The 19,037-nt window shown below is 42.4% G+C and overlaps 1 protein-coding gene across 1 annotated transcript in view; it reads right to left on the reverse strand.

Moving 5' to 3' along the window:
• ATG4C (autophagy related 4C cysteine peptidase) overlaps window positions 1–19,037 on the reverse strand; it is an 84,009-nt gene that overhangs the window by 1,341 nt on the left and 63,631 nt on the right. The window lies entirely within an intron of this gene.

A 19,037-nucleotide genomic window follows, 5' to 3' on the forward strand; every position in this document is an offset into this window, starting at 1 on the left:
GTTGGCTGCTGTTCTTCTGACCCATTAGAGCTGACTCTTTGTCACCAAAAGAGGTTTTCACACCTCAACTGCTAGAACAGGGCCTCATCCTCCCTGATTGAACTGACCTCGTTATCTCTAGCTTGCTTGCTAGCACACATATATATACCTGCCCCTGGATATTTCCATTACATGCATCTGAGGAAGTGGGTATTCACCCACGAAAGCTCATGCTCCAAAACGTCTGTTAGTCTATAAGGTGCCACAGGATTCTTTGCTGCTTTTACAGATCCAGACTAACACGGCTACCCTCTGATACTTGACACCATGCAAGGCACTGCATTTAGCCATATGGATTGGAAATCCATCAACCTCATGAAGAAACTTGCACAAATACAGACAGATATCATCTTCCTTTCCAAATGCAAACGGATGGACATCATACCAAATGGACTAAAGGTAAAAAATCCACTGCTATCTACATACTACACAGACCACAGTGAGAGATTATGTCATACTCTATCAAAAAAACTGAGGAACCACCTGATCAGCATCCTATACAGCAAACAGGAAAACATCAAAAAAGAGCTCTCCAACCTGGAGACTCTCATTAATAACCAAACTTCTATACAAACGGACTTCACTAGAATAAGACAGGAGATCTACATTACTCACTTCACCTCTCTTCAAAGGAAAAAGGACTGTAAGCTGTCTAAACTCCTACCTGCCACATGGGGCCACAACAGTGGTACCCCTAACCCACCCAGCAATATCGTCAATCTATCCAACTACACACTCAGCCCAGAAGAAAAGTCTGTCCTATCTCGGGGACTCTCTTTCTGCCCTGCCACCCCCACCAACATGATACAGTTCTGTGGCGATCTGGAAGCCTACTTTCGCCGTCTCCGACTCAAAGAATACTTCCAGGACAACACTGAACAGTGCACTGATACACAGGTGCCCTCCCACCAACAGCACAAGAAAAAGAACTCCACGTGGACTCCTCCTGAGGGTCGAAATGACAGCCTGGACCTATACATTGAATGCTTCCGCCGGCGTGCACAGGCAGAAATCGTGGAACAACAACATCGCTTGCCTCACAACCTAAGCCGTGCAGAACGCAATGCCATCCACAGCCTCAGAAACCACCCTGACATTATCATCAAAGAGGCTGATAAAGGAGGTGCCGTTGTCATCATGAACAGGTCTGACTATCAAAAGGAGGCAGCCAGACAACTCTCCAATACCAAATTCTGCAGGCCACTTCCCTCAGATCCCACTGAGGAATACACTAAGAAACTACAGCATCTACTCAGGACACTCCCTACACTAACACCAGAAGAAATCAACATACCCCTAGAGCCCTGACCAGGGTTATTCTATTTACTACCCAAGATCCACAAACCCAGAAATCCTGGACGCCCCATCATCTCGGGCATTGGCACTCTCACTGAAGGACTGTCTGGATATATGGACTCTCTACTCAGACCCTATGCCACCAGCACTCCCAGCTATCTCCGCGACACCACTGATTTCCTGAGAAAACTACAATGCATTGGTGACCTCCCAGAAAACACCATCCTAGCCACCATGGATGTAGAGGCTCTCTACACAAACATCCCACACACAGATGGAATACAAACTGTCAGGAACACTATCCCTGATGATGCCACAGCACAACTGGCTGCTGAGCTCTGTGCCTTTATACTTACACACAACTATTTCAAATTTGATGACAATATATATCTCCAGATCAGTGGCACTGCTATGGGCACCCGCATGGCCCCACAATATGCCAATATCTTCATGGCCGACCTGGAACAACGCTTCCTCAGCTCTCGTCCACTCACACCCCTTCTCTATCTACGCTACATTGATGACATCTTCATCATCTGGACCCATGGGAAGGAGACTCTGGAAAAATTCCACCATGATTTCAACAGCTTCCACCCCACCATCAACCTCAGCCTGGACCAATCTACATGGGAGGTCCACTTTCTTGACACCATGGTGCAAATAAGTGATGGTCACATTAACACCACCCTATATCGAAAACCCACCGACCACCTTCATGCCTCCAGCTTCCGTCCCGGGCACATCACACGATCCATTGTCTACAGCCAAGCACTGAGGTACAACCGCATCTGCTCTAACCCCTCAGACAGAGACCAACACCTACAAAATCTCCACCAAGCATTCTCAAAACTACAATACCCGCATGAGGAAATAAGGAAACAGGTCAACAGAGCCAGACGTGTACCCAGAAGCCTCCTACTGCAAGACAAACCCAAGAGAGAAACCAACAGGACTCCACTGGCCATCACATACAGCCCCCAGCTAAAACCCCTCCAACGCATCATCAAGGATCTACAACCGATCCTGGACAATGATCCCACACTTTCACAGGCCTTGGGTGGCAGGCCAATCCTTGCCCACAGACAACCTGACAACCTGAAACATATTCTCACTAGTAACTGCACACCACACCATAATAACTCTAGCTCAGGAACCAATCCATGCAACAAACCTCGATGCCAACTCTGCCCACATATCTACACCAGCGACACCATCACAGGACCTAACCAGATCAGCCACACCATCACTGGTTCATTCACCTGCACATCCACCAATGTAATATACGCCATCATATGCCAGCAATGCCCCTCTGCTATGTACATCGGCCAAACTGGACAGTCTCTACGAAAAAGGATAAATGGACACAAATCAGACATTAGGAATGGCAATATACAAAAACCTGTAGGAGAGCACTTCAACCTCCCTGGCCACACTATAGCAGACCTCAAGGTGGCCATCCTGCAGCAAAAAAACTTCAGGACCAGACTTCAAAGAGAAACTGCTGAGCTTCAGTTCATCTGCAAATTTGACACCATCAGCTCAGGATTGAACAAAGACTGTGAATGGCTTGCCAATTACAGAACCAGTTTCTCCTCTCTTGGTTTTCACACCTCAACTGCTAGAACAGGGCCTCATCCTCCCTGATTGAACTGACCTCGTTATCTCTAGCTTGCTTGCTAGCACACATATATATACCTGCCCCTGGATATTTCCATTACATGCATCTGAGGAAGTGGGTATTCACCCACGAAAGCTCATGCTCCAAAACGTCTGTTAGTCTATAAGGTGCCACAGGATTCTTTGCTGCTTTTACAGATCCAGACTAACACGGCTACCCTCTGATACTTGACACCAAAAGAATCAGTTATTGCTAGTGAAATCAGGAGGATGCACCCACCCACGTGCACACTGCCCCTGAACCATAAGTCTCAGGACACTCACATGACACTGTATCTATAACGCAATGCTAAGTTTCACAGTTTGTTAATCACAGATATTCACCTAGGCAGACATTGTAATGGTAATAGGATATATATGCCTGTCATGGGGTCCCCTCACCACTGGGACACCTGCTCCTGGCTGCTCTGAAGATTAGTTCCTTCCAGGTCCGACCCTCCCTTCTGTTACTCATTCATGCACACACCCCGCTGCCTCTTTCTCTTTGTCACTCAAGGTGCTCCCTCTTCGTGGCTTGGCCCTCCAGCCAGATCACTGTGTGTTTTCCCTCTTGCGGAATATCAAAGTGTCTCCATATGAACTGTTTCAGGCAGCCTTCCCATTCACTGCCCAGACTGTACCACTTCCCCGGTGACTGGTAGAGGAACCAGGGGCGGCTCCAGGCCCCAGCACGCCAAGCCGGGGGGGGCGCTCTGCTGGGGCCGTGAAGGCGGCAGGCAGGCTGCCTTCAGCGGCTTGCCTGCAGAGGGTCCACTGGTCCCGCGGCTTTGGAGGATCTTCCACAGGTGTGCCTGCAGAGGGTCCGCTGGTCCCGCGGCTTCGGAGGACCTCCGAAGCTGCGGGGCCAGTGGACCCTCAACAGGCAAGCCACTGAAGGCAGCCTGCCTGCTGTGCTTGGGGCGGCAAAATACCTAGAGCCTCCCCTGAGAGGAACCAGGGCCCACTTTTATTGCAGTTTCCAGGTCAGGGACCCTCTAATCAGTAGCCAAGGTCTAAAACATCCCACCTTGCTGTTGTTTCACTGAGCCTTTTCCTGCTCCGCCTCTCTCAGGTTCCCACTCCACCACCCTTCCTCCAGGTTCTGAATCCCCAGAGTTTCTACTCTCCTCCTGGGTTTCCTCCCTTCCTCCTCTAATGTCCAGAAAGTGGCTGCTGGCTTCTATGCTGCTGCCCTTTTCTGCTGCCAACTTCCCATCTTTATACTAGCCTGGCCTGTTCCTTCTCAGCTGGGCTCCATCATCAATCAGGAGTTACTTAGGCAACCTCAGATGTGGCCTATCCACATAATTGGCCCCTTCTCAACCTCCTTAACCCTGCCTAGGCTAGGACACCCTGTCACAATGCCATCTTTGCTGAAATGCTTAGGTAACTCTGTGTCATGGGAACTAGCTATTCTACACAGCAAAGTCACCAGCCCCAAACAGAGAGAGGCAGGTGTGGGCAGCAACAAAGTGTAAGTATGGAAAAAGTATTGTTTGATAGTAGGAAGAGACTGTGGCACATGGAGGTGATGGCATGTTCAGTAGGATGGGGCTGGGAGAAGGAGTCTCAGAATGTGGGGGCGAGCTTGAAATTTTGAAGGAAACAGACTCTAGTTAGTTCTAACCCACTCCTTCCCCCACATGTTCTCCACAGATAAACAAACACATCATCACTATGGAAACGGATTGCAATGTTCCCCAGTAAGTTGAAGGTCTGATTTACCACCATTTATTGCAGGAGTCCACAAAATCCTAACAAAAGCACTTTGCAAACCAATAACTATACAGAGATATCACAATATCAACCTCAGAAATGCAGCCACTTTTGAGATGCAATATGGCAGCTGTTTAGCATCAGACAACAACAGTACACTGCAGAGAAGAAGAATACCATGTCGACTTGAAAATGAAGCGGGAATTTGAGTAAACACCCTGGCTGTGGGTGACACTGGAATTGGGCCTATACACAGGGACAATCATCTCTGCTTTTCCAAAGAGGGCGCAGGTATTTCTTGAAGTAGTTACAAGCAGATCTTGTTTTTATGTCTGATCCTAAAGATAAAACTTCATATTGTTTCAGTGGTTGGCTCTATTGCAAAAACACTAACAAATTTATTTTAAAGAAATCATCGTTTTTACTGCTTTCTGTGTCACATCAAGATGCGCAGAAACATTATGACTTTACACAGTGGAAGCCAGGAAGACTGGAAACAACGTGAATCTAGACTGAGACGGCGGCAGCGATAATACTCTGCACTTACATCATATTTCAAAACCCTTTGTAAACATTAAGCAACACTCACAACAGCCCTGGGAGGTAGGGAAAGATTATTACCCCATTTTACCAATGGGGAAACTGAGATATATTTAACTGAGGTTAAAAGACAGGCCCGTCACCACACATCAAATCAACGGCAGAGCTAGATCAAAATTCAGGAGCTCCTAGCATTTGCTCAGTCTAAGACTAAGGCATTTTGGACCTCCAGTCACTGAAAGTATCCTGTGGCTTGATTATCACCAGTTTACACTGTTGCCAACTTTTCCAATTTTTTTGCTTTTCATTAAAGTTCCAGCTCCAGGAATCATGCATTCACATGGGAATCTTCACTTACGTTTAAAAAAAATGGTGAGCTTTTAGCCCTCACAATTGCAGAGAAAAGCTTAAAAACACAAATCCTAAAAGCTCAAAACACAGAACGCAATAAAGAAAACGCCTAAAATATATTATTTTAAAAACCTCATGATTTTTAAGCCAATATCATGATTCATTCACAATTTTGAATGCTTGGAGCCGGAGAATACGCGAGCATATAGAGACTCACCTATAAGGTAAATGAATACACTATGTTTGCCTGTTTGTCTCTCTCTATGCTCATCAACTGACTTTATTATACCACTGTAGTGTCAGACCTTAGCAAGCGGGTATGATTGCATCATCCCCTAGTGACTACTGTCGACAGAAGCTATGAGCCTTATTCTGCTACTATACACTTGTGACTGTTTTGTGGCTCAGCTTTAGCTTTCGATTGGTTAATTACACCTTTTCTATTACTTTATATTCCTCCTAGGGGTTCTGATCCCAAATTACTAAACTACTGTTGGAGCACGCAACACCAAATGCCTCCCCATGTCCAGTTTGGCAAGGGTGGACCCTTTCACACACACTCTTCTCACCAGCCTCCCCCCAGCTCCAGTCCCTGTCACTACTTTCCGTTGGTGGAATTTAAAAAAATAATTGAACGTTAAAAACGTATCCCTGCCTGATCCAGACCCTCGGGACAGTAACAGAGCTCTAACAGCTGACAACACAGCACTGCCCCTCTACAGCTAGGGAGCTGGATAGGTAGACGCGTGTGTGTGTGGATTGGGCTAGCGCCAGCACAGCCAGTGTCATGACTAGCATTCTAGGCATGGCAGAATAGCACGGTGACATCAGCAACCTTTGCTTCCATGATTGTGGCCCTGATAACAGCTTCTTTCAGACTTGTGGGATAAACAAATGAAAACCATTTTTCATGCTCCATGCACATGAATCGGAAATCACCCAGAATCTCAAAGGCGATTGCAGACATTTGTGAATGGCGTTTAAAATGCATTTCTTTAAATAATTTGCTCTTTAAATCTCATTTTTAATGTTTTAATTTAATCCAGATTCATTTAAAGAGCTACCTAACCTGAGAGATTTAATTCATTAATCTGTGAAAAGTGGCTTGATCCAAAAGCCATTGAAGTCTTTGCATCAAGCCCTACAAAGCCAACTTTATTGTTTATATTCTAATTATGGATATAAACAACAGCACATTTTGTTACACAAAAGGGAATAAATGCCAGTTAAATTAGAACATCTACATGTGCTTTGCTAAAGTCAGAGACATAATATTTGCATATAACTACAACAGGGCAGATTTTAGCCCTTAGACAGGCAGAGGAAAGATGAAGAGAGAATGTCTTCTCCTGTTTGTTCACTTCCACTGGGCAATAATATAATTTTCAGTCTCACGTCTCTATTTCAGACCACATATGGCAGTAATATTGGATCTTCACCATCTCAGCTTAACCATGACTAAACAGGTTGATGAATGTCATGCATCTTATCATCATACATGCATATTTTTAAATATAATTCACTTTTGATCTGCACCCTTGTGCAGTGGCGAATGAAAACAGTTACGATTTCTTCCACTGTCTGCCTTTAAATGTATTAAACAGCCCTGCTGTCAATAGATTATATTCTTGTACAATGATAATAGCCCAAAAAACTAAGAGGCCTTGTCAGGAATTGCAGTTGTCACAGTTTGATGCAAATGATTTTACTTGGTGTTCATCTGCTGCACAATCATCTCATAATCTGGATATACATCACAGCATGACATGTAAATTTCCTGCTACTCTGCTTTCATTTCCAGAGGCAGCAATCAAATGAAAACCATTCAACCTCACCAAAATGTATAAATAATTTTCATTCAAACATATTAACAGTCAAAATATGAGAATTTATCACAGAGTACTACGCCTTTTAAGAAGCAATAAAGACTTTACTTTTTAAGCATATTTCTACTTAGAAAAGTAATATGAACAGTAACTTGCAATTTTAAAAGAGGATTTAAAAGTCCGCATATAAGCCTAATCTTCAAACTTCAGTGTGCTGCTGGTGCTTTGCAACATATCTTGCTTGAAAAAAAAAAATTTTTTTTACCTGGAAAAGTACCAAAGGAAAAACCTGCATCTGCATTGAAATAACTACCTCTAAAAAGAGAACTTATTAAAAATACTAGTATCACGCCAAATCTGCCATGTACAATAGATGCAAATATTACAGATACAAAGAACTGACATGAAATAACCTCTGATGATGTGACAATTAAACCATCCCTTTAGCTTATAACATTTTATTGCTAATGACAATCCATTTTGAAATGAAAACAAGCAGGTACAGTTGAAAATGATCTCCTTTAAATTCTGTTTTTGGAAAATCACAAATATCACACAAACTTCAGCTTGAATTCCAAGTAAACTAGTGCTAGCTGTCAATTATTTTGTTTCTGATGAAGGGAGATGAAGGTAACAATTGCAAAAGGAAAATATTTGCCCTAGCTGCCTGGCTGTGAAGTCAAATGAGAGATTAGAGTTTGGCAGCACTTTCCGGCTTCTTGGACCTGCCGAAGCAATGTTGAGTCTACTGTGAAAGTTCTAGGCCCAGGGTTAGGGAAATAAGAGAAATGCAGGCTGTTGGCTAACTCTCAATTAAAGCATGATCCTCTTCCTACTGGAGTCAAAGGGAAATAGCCATTGACTTAGTACTGTTGGTCTTGGCCCTTCACTCTAGCCTATCCTGCTATCGTTTTGGGAACTGTAAACGCAATTGTTTGCAAAAAAAATAGGGCCTGATGCTGCAAATACTCCTTACCAGGCATAGTGCTTATTGCCATCTGTGAGCTCAAAAGGTAGCAAGTGTTGGTGGAATCAAGGCCACAGGGAGTTAAATAAGCACCAAGAAGCAAAGCTGTGCTGGAGCGATTTATTTAATAATCTAATCTTTTTCATCTTTCCAGTAGCAGACTGGCCCAACTGCCTGACAGTTCTGCCCAGCTCCATTCACTAAGGTGAAGTGTTGAAAACACTGACACCTAATAGCTGACAAAGAAAAAGGGGGGAGATACGCTCCCCTGCTTAGGAAAGGAATGCAAGAATGAAAGGCAGTTTACTGTTATTATTAATGATGGTGCATGGAAAAAATTGCCATCTCCTTTTAATTGGACACTTTTTTCCAAGAAATAGTAAAATTGCCAAGATGACAGTTTTTCCCATTTTTCCAGTGAGTGTGTTGGAGAAACTAGAAGTGCAATAACCTGGGGTACAGCAGGCTCAGCCATCTGAAATAAAACTTTGCAGTACTAATGTTTTTGTAACTGCTTTCATATTGTAATGATATTTTTCCAAGCACTGGTTTTATTTGATCTTAAATACCTTTTTGGGAAAGTCCAGTGAGCTGACTCTAATAAAATCATGCTATTGAAAAAAGGTTTAAGTGGAATGTTCAGAATAAATTACAAAACTGCATGCAAGAATACCAGCTAGTGCTGCAATAAAAATCTGGAAATGAGGATTCTTGCAATATATTTTAAAGAAGTAGTATACTTTTTTTTTGTTCATTTTTTTCACTGAATGTTTCATAATAGGAAGCTTTCGCAACGTGAAAGAGAGTAAAGGAATAACGAATGAATAAAGTGCCAAAGAAATTGCATTTAAAAAAAAAACTTTTTTGTGCTACAGAATATATTTCATATCATTTTCAATAACTTTTGGAGAGATCATAGGAAAAGTAATTTCGTTCTATTTTGCTGTGCCAAAATACCGACATTACATCATATTTAGGCTGTCAGATACCCTCCCTCCCCCAATATATTCAAGACCCTTTAAATGTAATTTTACATGGTTTTTGCATTAAGGGTTGGTATCAATAAAAGAAATAAGTCCAGTTTCCATAGCCCGGAAAATCGTGAAAATTCAATTTTGAGGGGCTTCCAAAATATATCTGAAGCTTTTCCCAGATTTCCATTTTTGCTCTGCAACAACCAGCCCTATATTTTATGGTTTAATCCAACTCTAAGAGGTGAGCTGACTAGGGAAGAAGGGAATGATCAATATATAAGTATAATTTCCCTTTGTGTTTTACTGCTGCCAGGCCTCTCAAGAGAACTTGGAACGGCTTTGCCAATTGCAGCAAGTTACCTCTGAGGTGTACAGCCCAAAACCAAGCGAAACTGGGACACTCTATAAAATCAACATTATTTTGAAAATATCCTCAGATGCTGGCAGATGCTGCTTTGGATAGGAACTTTCCCTTCCTTTCCCTAGCCAGCATGTCTTTTCCCAGTGTCTGAGGGACCTTCTGTGAACCTCATTCCTTACTGAGTTAGGGGCATAAAAACACACCAGATGCCTCTGAAGCGGCGAGTGAAGACACTTGCAGATCACTGAAATTGACTCATTTAGATACACAAGGCCTGAGTCTGACCTCATGCTGATTTTACGCCTAAGTACATTCATTGATTACAATGGACTTACTCCTGATTTACAGCTGGGACCGGAATCAGGCCCATTCATTTTATATCTCAAATAACATGGCCACAGGGACAGTATGTCTTGCAGAAAAGCTCCTTGGTGAAATTAAACAAATCAAATCTCATTCATTGGAAAGCAGTTCCACATTTGTATAATTACCGGAACTCTATAAACTTCTGTGTGTTTGAGGTTCATGAACTGATAGGGTCCTGGCGATATACCCTAAAGAGTGTGCAAACCAGAAAGAGGGGGAAATGAAGCAAGACTAAAACAGATGCACAGTGCGCCTTCATTGGAACAAGGCCCACGCTGGATAGTCATGTCAATTACATAGCTGTCCTGATTAATATCTGTCTAGTTATCTCAGATATTTGTACATATATAAATCATCAATCACCACAATAGCTTGGTGCTAAAATGTAAGCTCTGCTTTTGCTATTTTAAGATTCATTTTATGGTTTGGGTTTTTGGATTTTGATTTTCTAACTGTCCCAAAGAAGGGTTGTATATATATAGACATGTATACAATAGACATGGCTCTATCAATGACATTACTGTATTGTATTGATCAAAAACTTAGGACTAGAAATATTAGTGACATTCTATATTAACACACTGGAGCTCACAATTTCAGACCTGAAAGGGAGAATGTTCTTGTGGGATGAATTTGGGGCTGGGAGCCAGGAATTCGGATCCAATCTCTGCTACTGATGATCTCTATGACCTAAGTCACTTAACTCCTCAGTTGTCCCATCTCGAGTGATATTTGCTTCTTTATCTCACCTTACTGCTGTAAGTATTAATTCACAAATATTTGTGCAGGGCTTTGAAAATGTAAAGCTCTTATTGTTCACCTTATTTAACAGCTGTTAAACACCACATAACTCCTTGGCACTGGCCAAATGTGTATCTATTAAATGAGAGACAAGGTGGGTGAAGTAATCTCTTTTATAGGACCAACTTCTGTTGGTGAGACAGTCAAGCTTTCAAGCTTACACAGAAGTCTTCTTCAGGTCCGGGAAACTAATTCAAGGGCAGGTCTACACTTAAAACACAGCAGCTATGTGGGTACAGCTGCACCCCTGTAGCACTTCAGTGAAGACACTACTATGCCAACAGGAGAACTTCTCCCATTGGTATAGTTAATCCACCTCCGTGAGAGGCAGTAACTATTTCAACAGGAGAAGGCCTTCCATCGACATAGTGCTGTCTACACCAGGGGTTAGGTCAGTATAACCAAGTCATTCAGGGGTGTGGATTTCTCACACCCCTAAGTGACATAGTTATACTGATGTAATATTGTACTGTAGACCTGGCCAAAGTGTCACTGCTAAATGCAAGGTCTGAACAGATTGTTTAGTCTAAGTAGTTATCACATATTTCAAGGGATCATTCAAGGTAAAATGACCTATTAACACCCTCCAGTCATAGGAAGGAAAGGAAGTGAGAGGGGAGAAAAACACAGCTGGGAGTGGGGATTGTTAGTGGGTTACAGATTGTTATAATAAGCCATACATCCAGTGTCTCTGTTCAGTTCATGATTTATAGTGTTTAGCAAAGTTATGAATTTAAGCTCCCACGCTCATCTTTTGAAAGTGTTGTGCAGGTTTCCACTGAGGATACAGAGTGATCTATCTCTTTATGAAAAGTGTTCAACCACAGGTGAAAGGGTGTTTTTGTCTTTTATCATTTTTCTGTGCAAGTTCATTCAAGAGTGTGGTGATTGTCTGGTTTTAAACCGCATAGTTAATATTGGGGCATTCAGTGCATTGGATGAGGCACACTACAGGTTGTGATAGGCATGTGTAGGACCCATGGATCTTGAAAGGGATATTGTGGGGGGGTGTTGATCAGTGGAGATATGTCTCCAGGTTTGCATCTGTTGACCTGGCAAGTTTAGTGCTCTTTTGAGTTGGTGGTCCTGATCTATGGTTTCATTGCAAATCTCTGGATAGATGACTTAAACTGCTTCATAGATTCCCACCACAACTTCAACAACCACCACCCATCCATTAATCCCTCTCAGGAACATTCCTACACTAGCATCCACTTCCTGGACACCACGATCAGCTTCAACAGTGAAAAGCTACAGACAGCTACATACAAGAAGCCCACTGATCATCACACCTAACTTCATAGATTCAGTAACCACTCCAAACACACCCAGAAATCTGTTATCTACAGCTAGGCACTCAGACACCATAGAATATACTCCAAGGAGTAAGTCCAGGATATACACCTTAACACACTCAAAACTACCTTCACCAAACAAGGACATGCCACCAGAGAAGTAGGTCACACCGTAGAATGGCCCAACTAAATACCCCAAGAGAACCTACTTCAATACAGAAATAAAACCCACTCAGATCACACATCCTTAGTTGTCATCTACCACTCTGCACTAGAACCCATATGGCGTATTATCAAACAACTACAAACTATACTCCTTGGGACTCCATCCTGAAAGAAATCTTTCCTGAACCCCCTCTTCTAACCTTCAAACAACCCCTCAACCTCTCCAAGGTCATCATTAGAAGCAAGCTTCCCATCGCCTGTGCACGAACACTTCTCACAAAGCAATCACTCTATATCTGACCTCTCAGTCCTCATCCTCAAAGGAAACCTACACAACACTTTCAACAGACAAGCCTGGGAGCTGAATCTTGTCTCTCTCACCAATAGAAGTTAGTCCAGTACAAGATATTACCTCACTCATCTTTTCTCTCTCATATCCTGGGACCAACACAGCTACAACAACACTGCATGTATCTATTACACGGTTTGTGTGTAAGTGTGCCTATTAAGCAGGAGTGATTAGCATTTGCTATCATTAGGCTTCTCTGCAAGATGATGCAGTAAAGCAGACATCTCATTTAACCAGGTCCCAGCTATTGCAGTGTACTGTGCTGTACTAAAAATAAAAAAATAGTAAAACTTGTCTTGGGATAGATTTAGCTTTCACAGCAAACAGGTATCCTTGTCACACAATAAATGATTTCTTTGCTGCCAGCAGATGCCACAGTGTTTGTTGGAAGCATATGCATAGGCACATTCAAAGATGAGACACCCACACATTTACAGCATAGCTAGCCACACAAAAATTCAGGGAACAAATAACAAAGTCCTTAATTCTTCAGGACAAATTCTATCTCCACTCACACCACTAAATATCCATTGATTTCAATGGAGTTAATCCAGATATACATTGGTGTAAATCAGAGGAGAATTTGGCAAGACATGGAGAATCCATCCACCCTTTAAAGATAAATGGGACTGATTCCCCTCTCATTTACACTGATGTAAATCAGGAGTAACTCCACTGATATCAGTGGACTTACACTGGTGTGAGAGGAGAATCAGACCGAACAACCAGACTTGAACACCTCTTGCTACAGGTAGCTGATCTGTAAAGTGGCATTGCCAATTACCTTCAAGGAGGCCATTCATTTCTCTGCATGCACACTGCCTTAGGCCTGTTTCTCCACCTTGTGTAGTCATTTAAGCTGAAGAAGAGCTCTGTGTAGCTTGAAAGCTTGTCTCTTTCCCCAGCAGAAGATAGTCCAAAAAAAGATATTACCTCACCCACCTTGTCTCGCTAATGTTTGGAATGGACTGGAGTGCAGGACTTGGGTTTCATCTGGAGTTGGGGAGTGTGGCTGGAGCAGGCAAGCAACAGCTTAGTTCACAGTTAGGCTGGAAGGGGATGGGATCAAGTTGTCTGGGAGATGGACTGATTAATGAGATCTTATAGGAAGCTCCCAGCTGGCATTTGAAGCTTCCTTCCCAGTGTGAAGAGCTGCAGCAGTCCTGCCAGAATCCCTGCTGAAGCATAGCTCTATGGGATGGGTGGTGGTGGCAATGGGTTGAAATGCTGCACTTTCCAGCTCTGAAGGAAAAGTTCCCCATGGAAACTGCTGAATGTCAAGAGAAGAAGCAATTGTCTTTATGGATCAACTTTGCAGTGTCCAGTTCTAACTCACACTTTTTATGGGGAATAAATACATACTCCACAAATTTTAATGATCACTCATATTTTTATTTCAGTAGCTTAAATATTTTTCTTTCAAATCTAGGTGAAGTGAGAGGTGCACTTTATGCCGCTAACACCAGTGGTCTCTACTGGTTGATTTGGGTGCCCCTAGAGGATTTTGTTGCAATACAAACCTGATACACCAAGGAGCACAGAGCATCTTCCTTGACAACCTTAGGCCCTGACTCTGCAATCAGATCCATGTAGGCAGTCTCTTGCATCCATGTTGACGGCAATGATGTTCCACACAGGTGCCAGCGTCCACCACACTATTCCAGTTGTAGGACGGGGAACCAGGACAGGAATGATCTTTGGTGGGTGGGATCTGAAAGTGGCTAATAAGGAAGCCTCGTTTTAACGATTTGGGACCCCTGCTTCTTCCCTCTCATTCCCAAGATAGCAGTGGTGTGAGAGGAACCATAGGCAGCAGTTGTGTGGGCTTTTCTCTCCCTCTGGTATCTGTTGGGCTTGACCAGAATACAAGCCAGTCCTTTTGCACTGGAAGGAGGCTCTCCATGAAGCAGGACAACTGCACTGTAGGCAGTTAGTTTCCTCTCCCTTCTGCAACTTCTAACATCCTTTTCCAAAATGTACTTTCAGTGAAAATGTTTTCCATTGAAGGGTTTAATTTATAACAAATGGAACAAAAGCTCAGGCTGTGCTAGGAAGCAGATGGCGCAAGAAAAGGACTGAAGGCAATTAAGTTTCCCATCCTCAACTCCTCATCTCTATGCACCTCAAGCCTTGCCTACAGTGCAGCCTTCATCTTCTCCTTCTTCCAGTGACTACACTCTACCCTATGCTGACTCTGCTTCCAACCCCTTCTCCCATTCCACTCATTATGTACACAACTCTGTCCCACACCTTGTGCACCAAACATCTATCCTGATCATTCAAATCTCTCAGAAAACTGATTTCTTACATGAAACTTCGCTCTAAAACCAATTCTGTACATCTCTGTCCGACTAGATTCATAGATTCTAAAGCCAGAAGGGACCATTGTGCTCATCTAGTCTGACCTCCCGCATAGCACAGCATAGAACCTCCCCCAAAATAGCTCCTACAGCACATTGTTTAGAAAAACATCTCATCTTGATTTAAAATCTGTCAGTGATGGAGAATCTAACATGACTCTTAGTAAATTGTTCCAATGATTAATTACGCTCACCGTTAAAAGTTTACACCTTATTTCCACTCTGAATTTGTCTAGTTTCAACTTCCAACCCTTGGATCGCGTTATATCTTCCTCTGTTAGACTGAGGAGTCTATTATTAAATATTTGTTCCCAGTGTAGATACTTAAAGGCTGTAATCAAGTCATCCCTTCACCTTCTCTTTGTTAAACAAAACAGATTGAGCTCCTTCAGTCTATAAGGCATGTTTTCTAATCCTTCACTCATTCTCGTAGCTCTTCTCTGAACCCTCTTCAATTTATCAACGTCCTTTTTGAATTGTAGGCTCCAGAACTGGACACAGTATTCCAGCAGTGCTAAATCTAGAGGCAAAATAACTTCTCTACTCCTATATGAGATTCCCCTTTTTTCGCATCTCTGGATCACATTAACTGTTTTGGGCATATCATCACACTGGGAGCTCATATTCAGCTGCAGAGGTGACGGGGATGGGGGACATATAGAGTCACATTCCCTCCCTCCAACCCCACCCCCATATTTGCTGCTTGGCTTGTACTGAGCATGCTTATACACACTGAGCATGCTCAGTAACACTGCTGAAGCCAGCTGCCCTCACTCTGCCCTCCTCCCCCATATCAGCAGGCACAGGTCTTCTCTGTTCAGATGATTATTCACCAAAAACCCCAAATGTTTTTCAAAGTCACTGCTTCCCCAGATAGAATCCCTCATCCTGGAAGTATGGCCTATATTATATGTTTCCAGATGTACACATTGACATCTAGCCGTATCAAAACACATATTGTTTGTTTGTGCCTTAGATATAGATCACTGTAAATGAGTGGCTTGTCCTCTTCATTATTTACCACTTCCCCCAATTTTTGTGTCATCCATAAACTTTATCAGTGATTACTTTGTTTTCTTCCAGGTCATAGATAAAAATGTTAAATAGCTAAGGCCAAGAACCAATCCCTGTAGGACCCATTGGAAGCAGACCCACTCAGTGAGGGTTCCCTATTTTCAATTTTATTTTGAGACCTATCAGTTAGCCAGTTTTTATATCATTCTAGTTTTTGAATCAAAATGTCACATGGTACCAAGTCAAACGCCTTACAGAGGTCTAAGTATATTATATCAACACTGTTACCTTTATCGACCAAACTTGTAATCTCATCAAAAAAGATATCTAGTTTGATAGGCCCTATTTTCCATAAACCGATGTTGATTTGCATTACCTCCTTTACTTCATTATTAATCAAGTCCTGTATCAGACACTCCATTATCTTGCCCAGACTGATAGGCTTGTAATTACCCATCATCCCATTTACACTTTTTAAAAATTGGCACATTAGCTTTCTTCCATTCTTCTGGAACTTCCCCAGTGCTCCAACACTTATTGAAAATCAACATAAATGGTCCAGAGAGCACCTCAGCCAGCTCTTTTAAAACTCTTGGATGTAAGTTATATGGATCTGATGATTTAGAAATGTCTAACTTTAGTCATTTCTGTTTAACATCCTCCAGAAATACTAGCGGGCTGGAAGGAGTGTTATACCCAAATACAGAACAGAAATATTTATTGAATGCCTTGGGCTTTACTGCATTATTATTGATAATTTTACAATTTCCATCTAATAATAGACCAATACCATTGTCGGGATTCTTTCTGTTCCTAATATATTTTAAAAACTCCTTCTTATTGTCCTTAACTCTGCTAGCCATAGAGTGCTCCTTGCATCCCTTGGTTTCCCCTATCAATTTCCTGCAATGCCTAACTTCTGGTTTATATTCCTTACTATCAACTTCCTCTTTCATCTATTTGTTATATATTATTTTTTAAAGCTTCCTTCACTTCTTCTCTAAACCAGTTTTTTTTAACCAGTACAGTATCTTCCTCAACTGGGGGACTATGGCTTTTTGGGAATCTAGTAAGGTGTCCTTAAATGATTCCTAATTATAGCTGGCCATTAAGGATCAAGTCCTCTTCCTAATAGAATCACTGGCAAAACTCTCTGTCTGTCCAATTTGGGGCTATATGACACACAAACCAAACTCCGCCCCCTTCTTCCTCCCACCCCCCCCGAACTGCTGAGCATCCTTGAATGAAGCCAGGAAGGACATGACCCCTCTGAGTGTTATTTTGTAAGCCCCCTAGGGCAGGGATGTTTTCACCTATGTTTGGCAGAGAGAACACCAAATGCAATAATGGCCCTCAATAAATGGTTATTTATTTACTACTATTATAGCAGCTAAGACAAAAAGATGACATGCCCCAAATTACTTATAATCTCAGTAATAATGTGGCCATTCATATAATCTAGATACCATGGAGACTGGACATTTAGTACAGATTTATCAGCTGTTGTAAATCCCTTCTTTAGTCTATGTTACAGAAAGTGTTAAGAATCGTGGCATTTCTGAGTTTTGGGAGAAGAGATTTGCCACTCTGATTTTTCGGGTGATTAGGGCACTTTCAATATGACACCATGTTTTTTGGAGGCTAGTCTCCAATCATGGAAATATTTACTATAATTAAGGCCAAGATTTTTCCCTGTTGATCTCTGCTCCTTGTCCCCACAAACCACTTAAGACCTGATACCCTGCACTCAAACAGCAGTTCTGGTAGATTTTAAAGATTTTTTTTTTTTAAATTAGAGACAGACATATGGGGTTGCAGTGACTCTTGCCAATGTACAACAGTCATTGTAACTATTGGGGCTACTGTGATATTAAAAAGGTAACATCATGGTACTAAACTAGTATGTATTAGAGACAATTTTTTTATAATAGCATCATCAGTGCCTTGCCAACTAATAATGCTCACGTGTTTCTAATAATGCTCACTTCATACAAGTGCCTATTAATATACTATAATGAAAAATATTGTGTAGAAATTATATATTATTACACACGAAAAAATACATGAAAAGAACACTAAGATTGCACCAAGAAGTTGGAAATGACAGAATTAATTTTGACTGTTCACCCTGAATTTGGTTCCCTTTTGCCTATGAATTATGGTACAGTCTTTATTTACATGATCACCTACTATTTTTTCAACAGGACTCCGACCTTATTCGGTGCACAGAATGGACCTGCTTGAGGGATGATTCAAGGAGGCTGTTTTCTATAGTTCCATTGAATGTCTGACTTCGCAACCGTAACAATATTCTTTTAATGTAGGTGGTGTTTGTTTAATTTCCTCTTTGAAGGCTTGTGTAATTTCCTAGCTTTTTAAAAGAGCAAATTGAAAAAACAGGAATTCCATCATTTGGCATCAGATTAACACCTGCATGGGTTATCAGCTGGGTTGGAACCTACAGAGTCACTGCACAGCCCGCTGCCACGAGCTAATGGAGTAACGGTAGCAGTAGCAGATTGTCATGCTGTAGGTGAACTAGCGCTGGAAGGGGGTGGGACATTTTGCCAGTGGGTTTCTCAGATATTTGCTGACACAGAGGCATGATGAGACTCAGGAAACTTGGGTTCCATTCCAGGATCTTAAGGGGAGTGTATTCTAGAGTACAGCCTCTTCCGCCCCAAGCTTGACTCCTTCCTACCCCATCCCTTCCAGCCTGTCCCTGTCCCTGTCCCAGTCCTGTATCTTCCCTACCTCTGGCTGTTTGTCCCAGTCTCATTCACCAGTCCTATGCTTCACAGGTCTTCCACTTGCCTCCTCTGCATTCAAATCAGACGGCTTCCTCCTCCTCATTGCTGGGGCCCAGCAGAGGGCTCATTCAGAGCACGTGAAAGATGGTATCCCTGCTCTCAGTTCAGGTGCCCAAACTTGACACAGCCCGCAACAGCCCAGAGCTGCAGT

The sequence above is a fragment of the Gopherus evgoodei genome, chromosome 8, assembly GCF_007399415.2.
Source record: "Gopherus evgoodei ecotype Sinaloan lineage chromosome 8, rGopEvg1_v1.p, whole genome shotgun sequence".
Classification (NCBI taxonomy): Eukaryota; Metazoa; Chordata; order Testudines; family Testudinidae; genus Gopherus; species Gopherus evgoodei.